This window comes from Nomascus leucogenys, chromosome 16 (assembly GCF_006542625.1).
Source record: "Nomascus leucogenys isolate Asia chromosome 16, Asia_NLE_v1, whole genome shotgun sequence".
Lineage (NCBI taxonomy): Eukaryota > Metazoa > Chordata > Mammalia > Primates > Hylobatidae > Nomascus > Nomascus leucogenys.
Genome location: NC_044396.1, coordinates 75,335,460 through 75,343,691, shown reverse-complemented (window position 1 = coordinate 75,343,691; position 8,232 = coordinate 75,335,460). Strand labels below are relative to the sequence as shown.

The following is an 8,232-nucleotide window of genomic DNA, read 5'->3' as shown; positions in this document are numbered from 1 at the left end:
CAGATGCTGGCATAAGATTCACATATGCATTTGAAATGACAGTGTCTCTAGGTCCTTGGACCGTGGTTTGAAAGTGAATTCTGTTTCCTTCCTTCCACATCTCAGTTTGTAGTTTGCCCTGGATATACTGGTTTTGCAAAACAAGTCTTAATCACTTTGAATCTTGACACATTATAAAACATGCCTGGCAAAAAATCTAAATGTACATAATCCACATACACATAATCCATGTACACATGTCAAAACGTGCTAGGCTAGCAAAGTTAGGATCAACGTGTAACAGATTCCAGTTTCTGTGAGGCAGTACGAAGCAGCCTGATTAAGAGAGGTGGTATCTGTAAGTATAGCATCAGGTGGTCTATTAGGTATGGCTACAGCTACCTTGACTTTCAGGTCCATTTTCCACCAAAGCCTCCAGAGCCAATGAGAAAGAGAGACAACTGATTACGGCATATAAATTCCTTCTTAGAATAAGAATAGACATCCATAAGAATTACTACACCAGATCATTTATCTAGGACATCAGCAACAACTGTTTCACATTTTCATTTTCCTGCTCTAGGAAGTGGTTTATATAACTGCAAGTATTGTTCCCCATAAAGAACCTTTGCAAAGTTCCTTGAAAGCCCAGGAACTTCTGCTAATTCTCCACCCATTATAGATTTCTGACTTATGATAACTCCAAAGGTAGGCAAACAGAAGAAATCAGAGCTTCCTTCATGAACAAATTTAAAATCTTTTGGATCCTTGATTGATGCTCCCATTCCAAGGGCACACATAATAGCTTCCAGTTCTTTATAAGCAGAAGAAAATGGAGGGAGTTTATGGCCAATAGCTCCAGCAAATCCTGATGTTGCTGTAGATGTTGCGTGACTGATATGATTTGCTGAAACTCCTCCTTCTGAATCTATTTTACTTAGAACTACAATTATACTGCCAGTTGATTTTTGGATACTCTGAGGCTTGCTGGCATTCTCGAAGTCACATGTCTTCTTCCAGTTAGCCTTCACTGTTTCAGGAGTCGTTGGCTGATTTTGTCTTACAACCACTCCAAGGGTCCGGTCCCAGAATAATTTTCCAATCCATCCTGCTCCAACCTCAAACAAGCCCCCATTCTCCTCACAACTCTCTTGGCAAAGCCGAAGGACCAGCGATGCTACATAATCTGGCTTTAGGGCTTCCACAAAATCTTCAGGCATAATTGAGTCAACCTTGATTCAGCATTAGGAGAAACAGTGTTACAATGAATGTTGCTTTTCCTGCCTTCAACTGCAACAGAATTTGCAAGGACCAGAAGACCCAACTTTGCAGCACTATAATTTGCCTGGCCAAAGCTGCCATATATTCCTGAAGCTGATGAAGTGATAATGATCCTTCCATATTTCTGCTTCTTCATGTGATCCCATGCTTTCCAGGGTCACTTGGAATGAGCCCCGCAATTGAACTCTGTGGATGATATCCCAGTCTTCATCACTTATCCTAGCAAAAGAATGATCCCTCAGAATTCCACTATTGTTGACCTACAACATCTATTCTAAAAGCATCCAGTGCTGTCTTTACAACCTTCTCTCCTGTTTTCACTGAATCATAGTTGGCCACCACTTTTCCACCTTTGTCTTTTATTTCTTCACCAACCTTATCAGCAACTAAGGAGCCTTTACCAACTCCCTCTTAAATAATTCACAATTAGTGCTCCTTTTTCTACAAAAGCCAGGGCATAGACTGGGCACAGTCCTCCCCTACACCAGTGACCAGTATCACCAGCTGTTGAAACTCAGTGGTGAGACCATGAGTCCAGCCTGCAGTGACACATACTTTGACTAGGTTTTTTTTTTGAGACGAAGTCTCGCTCTTGTCCCCCAGGCTGGAGTGCAATGGCACGATCTCAGCTCACTGCAACCTCTGCCTCCTGGGTTCAAGTGATTCTCCTGCCTCAGCCTCTGGAGTAGCTGGGATTACAGGCGCCTGCCACCATGCCTGGCTAATTTTTGTATTTTTAGTAGAGACGGGGTTTCACATGTTGGCCAGGCTGGTCCCAAACTCCTGACCTCAGGTGATCCACCCACCTCAGCCTCCCAAAGCGCTGGGATTACAGACGTGAGCTACTGTGCCCAGTGACTAGGTATTTTTTAATGCTTATTTATTTAATATTTGTCTCACTATGAGATCATAGGCTCTTTAAGGTCAGGAACTAAGTTTGTTTTGTTTTGTTTTATGATTATAGATCTAGCACCTACCACAATCAATTCACAGTTGGCACTAAATAGGTATCAGTTGAGTTAATTGCTGGATAAACAGATAAGAAGAGGATTAAGAAAGCAGAATGGAAAGATATGAGTTTACTAAGAAATGGAGGCACATATAGCTATGGTGAAGGGAAGCCCATACTTCAGAAAAGGAGAGAAGGGTCTTGCTAATAATGGCTTATTTTTAAAAAGATACAAGATCATCTTGATTGTATTTTTAGAAGCTGCTTCTGTTAGATTTCTCTCATTCCAAGGCCATGAAAGAACAAATTTTCAGTCTGATTTGCCTACAGTTAATTGTTTACATATTGGGCACCTTCATGAGATTGAAATCCATTTAGTTACTACTGTATATTCTAAGCTTTGCATAGTCAGTCAGTAAAATAACTGCAGAAAGGACTGAAAGGTTGTGGGAGTTTTGTTTTGTTTTTTACTAGCTCTGGGAACAAGTATAAAATACCAAGAAATATTATATTTATATAAAATATTAATAAAAGAAGACAGCATCCAGCAGTTAATTAAATTATTAGGTTAAAAACAGATGGGGCCAGGTGCAGTGGCTCACACTTGTAATCCCAGCACATTGGGAGGCTGAGGCAGGCTGATGACCTGAGGTCAAGAGTTCAAGACCAGCCTGGCCAACATGATGTAACCCTGTCTCTACTAAAAATACAAAAATTAGCTAGGCGTGGTGGCGCATGCCTGTAATTCCAGCTACTCAGGAGTTTGAACCTGGGAGGTGGAAGTTTCAGTGAGCTGACATCGCACCACTGCACTCCAGCCTGGGCCACAGGGTGAGACTCTGTCTCAAAAAAATAAAATAAAATAAAATAAAAACAGATGGGTTTTTGCTGGACACAGTGGCTCATGCCTGTAATCCTAGCTCTTTGGGAGGCTGAAGCAGTAGGATCACTTGAGGCCATGATTTTGAGACCAGTCTGGGCAACATAGCAAGACCCCATCTCTACAATAATAATAATAATAATAATAATTCGCCAGGTGTAGTGGTGCATGCCTGTAGTCCCAGCTACTCGGGAGGCTGAGGTAGGAGGATCACTTGAGCCCAGGAGTTTGAGACTTCAGTGAGTCATGATTGCCCTACCAAGCTTCAGCCTAAAATACAGCTCTAAAAAATTAACAAAAATAAAAAACAGATGGGTTTTATTGGTTAAGATTCTTTGGTTTTAAGTAACAGAAATCCTCTTTCTAACTTTAGCAAAAAGGCACATTTTTGAAAGGATGTAAATTACCTCATGGATGTTTAGAACAACCAAAGGTCAATGAGAGGGAACTAGTCTTGCTTCAAGCCCTTGGCTGAAGTTCCTAAAATAGTTGCCATTAATGTGACTCGACAAAGACAAGGCCACCCAGGCTCAGTGATTCTCTGTTCTAGACTTCATAGTACCCTCCCGGTTCCAAAGAATTGGATTGGTCCTGATGTCTACCCTAGTTCCTGCCAGAGACCGATGTCACATAATTTAGATGTTATTAGGGGAAACCCATATTATAAGAAAGTGTGACCCTGGCAGGCAACCCGGGAGTTGTCTGCCACAAAAGTTTAACAGACAAAATTTGCTGACTTACTCTCTCATGTCCATTTGAGCCAATTATTTGATACGTATGGTGAACACTCACCTTGTGTGCAGTTTATACACAGTATCTCATTCATACTTACAATGGCCATAAAAGGCCTAGTAGGTAGGTTCTAGTATTATTTTTATTTTACAAATAAAGAAACAGATGCTGAGACTGATTAAGTCATTCACTCACTATCACACATAAGTGGCAGAAGCAGGACTTAAATGAGGTATCTGTCACTCGAAACCCATGTTCTTAACCACCTTCCTTGAACAGACACTGTAGGGCTTTGGCACTCAGCATTCCAGTATGTGCCAATGGCAACTCCTGCAAATGTTTGTAACCCTCCACCTGAGAGTTTTCTCATGACTGACGCTGGAGGTGGTCTGGAAGTGACAAAGAGTTAACACCCCTGTGAGTAGCTTCTGGCTAGACATAGATGGGAGTTGGTGAATAATACCCCTGTTCCCTTGGCCCTTTGGTGGGATACCTCTGAGGTGTGTTCTACACTTTATCTCTAGGTTCTCCATTACAGTTGAGCACTAGGTCCCACAGCAGCAACTGCTTGAAACTGTACTATTGCTAGCTTCCTTCCCTTCCCTTTCTTATATCCCCACTCCCCTACTCATTCTTCTTGGCATCACCTCCCAAATGAACCACTTGCCCTCATATCCTTTACTCAGGGTCCGTTTTAGGGGCAGCCCAACCTAAGACACCCACTGTCTTTAAAAAATAAAAGTAGGAAAAATTAAATACTCCAACAATAACTTTTTAAAGGTTTCGCAGCTACCAAACCTCACAAACCAGCATTAATATCCCCAATATTTTATTGTGACAGCATTACAATTTTATTTTCAAATTTCTTCCCATTTTAAAGATTGTTTTATTTGTGGCAATGTTAAGTGGTGCTTCTAAGAGGGAAAATCTGGAAGTGTTGTGTTTAGGCTATGTAATTTTAGTGTGCAAAGGATGGAAATGAAATCACTACATTTGAGCCATCAACCCTGCCAACATCCGAGCTCTGGCTGGGAGTCAGAGAACAGCACTTAACATGCAGCGAGAGGGCTCCTGAAATACTTCTACCTTCACAGCACATGCTGAATCAAAATGATTTAAATGCCCAAAAGATATGGAACTAAAACATTTAATAGATCAAAGGGAGCCAGACATGAGTACTCTGGACATTGTGAGCTGTAAGTATTGATTTAAAGGACCATTGTGAAACTTCAACTGGCTTGAAGATTGACTTGTGAGGAAAAAGGGGGGCTCGATGCAAGAGATAATGTATTCATGAAATAATTTGGAAACTGATTACGTGTGATGAATCCTAATTATAGCTATTTACTCTGGTGAATATTTAGTAAAATCAGGATCTTAAAAAAAGACACAAGCTTTTGCTTTAATTATTTAGGAAGAAAAATAAGTTACCCCCAATTTTATGTTCTGTAATTTTTTTTTTCATTCAGTTTACATGTTTTATATTTAGGACCACTACATATGTCTCTTTTCTGTTTCTTCCTTAAATTTTTCTTAAGTCTTTTTTCCCATCCCACTAGGGAGAAAATGTAAATTACCATCAACCAAACGAATTCCCTGGTTTCTTCTGAACCTTCACCTCACAGCTGTTGCATGAAATATAATCACTAAAATACTAGCTAAATGAAAATGTCTATCCAAAAAGACATTTAAAAAATTCTCTTAGACCAAATAAACTTGCAGGAGAATAGGCAGAGACAACTACACATTTTCTTTCATCTAAAAATAGCCAGTTTGGAAATACACTGAAATGCTAATAGTGGCTAGGAAGGGAGAAACATAGATGGCTTCTCATCTCTATTTTTTAATGTTTCTGTAGTGAATATATTCCTTTGTTCATACAAACGTTTTATAAAAATTTAAAAATTGCTTTTAAGCCAAAATTCTTACTTTGTTATAAAACCTGAAATATCTTAAAGGTGGGCCAAAAAAGATCAGAAAAAAAATCCTTGTGTTTGTAAACTGAAAAATTTAAAAATATAAAATAAATTTAAACATAAAATACAAATAAGTATAAATAATAGAATTTAAATATAAAATATAAAAAATTCTTATATTTTTATATTGTCCCTCAACTGTATTTGGGCGAGTATTTTTCAAGAAAGTTGTTAAAAGTCTGCACACCTATCTGTATGATCATAAAGGTGTTTATGGGTATATGTGTAACATAAGCACAGTAATATATTATCTTGTTGGCTGTAAATTGCATACTTGCCGTTTCATAGCTGGATGCATAAGCTATGAAACAGGAGTGAAATAAATGTGTGAGTAGACTACAAATTGAGAAATTAACTTAGTGAAAAGGCCAAACTCATCAGTCTATATTTAAAAAAACATTTTTTAATATTCCAAAAGCATATGTAGTAACACCTAGGTCTACATTTTCAATTTTTAACATTCATAAATAAAATGAGATTAAGGTAGCTAAAACATATTACAAATGACAAGACCCAACACTAATTTAAGTTATGATTAGGAATTTTTTTTTTTTTTTTTTTTTTTTGAGACAGGGTCTTGGTCTGTCACCCAGGCTGGAGTGCAATGGCGTGATCACTGCTCACTGCAGCCTTGACCTCCCAGACTCAAGTGTTCCTCTCACCTTAGCCTCTCAAGCAGCTGGGACTACAGGCATGTGCCATGGGGCCTGGCTAGATTTTTATTTTTAGTGGAGACGAGGTGTTACTTCAAGACCCAGGCTGGTCTTGAACTCCTGAACTCAAGCGACCCACTAGCCTCAGCTTCCCCAAGTGTTGGGATTACAGGCATGAGCCGCTGAGTCCGGTTGGGGTATTTTAATTATAGGCATGAGGGCAGAGACTGTGTCTGTTTTGTTCCATAAATATGTGCTAAATTTACGTATATATAAGCTATATTAAAGACCTACTGTGTGCAAGGCATTAGGAAAGATACAAATATGAATGCGATATGGTCCCTGCCCCCAAAGAGCTTATAATACAATAAAATATGTCAAGTTGCGTCTAAATCTAATGTAAACATCCAAATTGCATCATACCTCAGCAAAGAGTTTAGGTTTGCCTTGACTTTTACTTTTTTTTTTTTTGCGACGGAGTCTCACTCTGTCACCCAGGCTGGAGTGCAGCAGTCCTGGCTCACTGCAACCTCTGCCTCCTGGGTTCAAGAGAGTCTCCTGCCTCAGCTTCCCAAGTAGCTGGGATTACAGGCGCACGTCACTACGCCCGGCTAATTTTTGTATTTTTTGTAGAGACGGGGTTTTGCCATGTTGGCCAGGATGGTCTCGAACTCCTCACCTCAGGTGATCTGCCTGCCTCGGCCTCCCAAAGTGCTGGGATTACAAATGTCTGCCACTGCGCCTGACCTGCCTTGACTTTTTTAATCATCCAAGGCACAGAAGGATGGACTGTAGGCTTTACTGTGTGGTGGAAAAGGAGGGCCTGTGGAGTCAAACATGCGTTTCAATCTTCTTGAATAGGTTCTCCAAAAAAGATGCCTTTTGGTAAGGTAACATGGAAGAAACATTGACTGCTTGCCAAAATACCTATCTGCTCTGCCACATTTCTTGTATATGGCCAAAAAGAGGAAGCAGCCTGGGTCCCTGAGTCACCACTTAGAAGCGAATCGCCCTAGAGAATCACTGAGGGCCCAAAGAAGCCTCAATGACTGAAAAGTTATGTTAAGACTGGGTATTTGGGGTTTGTTACAGCAGCATAGCCTAGTCTGTTCAGACAAATAGAGATAATGTGCTCACATGATGGTTGTTGACCTTCTGATGGAAAAATCTCCAGCCCTACCAGCGCCCTGCAACCCAATATTTGAACTTCTGCCTCCACAATTTGTGGAACTTGAGCAAATAAATCTTACGCCCCAATTTTCTTATCTTCAAAATGGGGGATGTAGTATTAATACTCATAGGATTGCTCTGAAAATTACATTAGATTATATAGAAAAGTACTGAGCTCAGAACCTGGCAGGTAGAGGTTCTTCATATGAGTTGGTTACCTCCCTTCCCCCTTGAATGAGGCCAGTGGTTCTCAAAACTGACTGCATTTTGGAATCATCTGGGAAGCTTTTTAAAAACAAAACAAAACAGTGCCTGTATCTCACCATAAACTGAATAAATCAGAATCTTCAGGGGGTAGAGCTGGGGTGTAGATTTTTTTTCTTTCTTTGAATAGAACAATAAAAAATAGATGTTTTTAGAAAACACCAGGTGATTCTATCGTCTAGCTGAAAACCATTGCCTTCGGCAATGTGTAAACAAAATGCTATTTGATTAAACATAAGATAAACTCGCCATAATATAAAAAGCCTTAAAAAAGTAGCCAGTATGACCACCCTTTCCATAGACTTGGAACTTTAAAAAATTACAGACCACAGAGAGTCAGTAAGTAGT

General features: G+C 39.7%; 1 pseudogene; it reads right to left on the bottom strand.

Moving 5' to 3' along the window:
- Nucleotides 1-319: 319 nt before the first annotated feature.
- On the bottom strand, nucleotides 320-3,915 carry LOC100605833 (annotated as a pseudogene).
- Nucleotides 3,916-8,232: the final 4,317 nt, after the last annotated feature.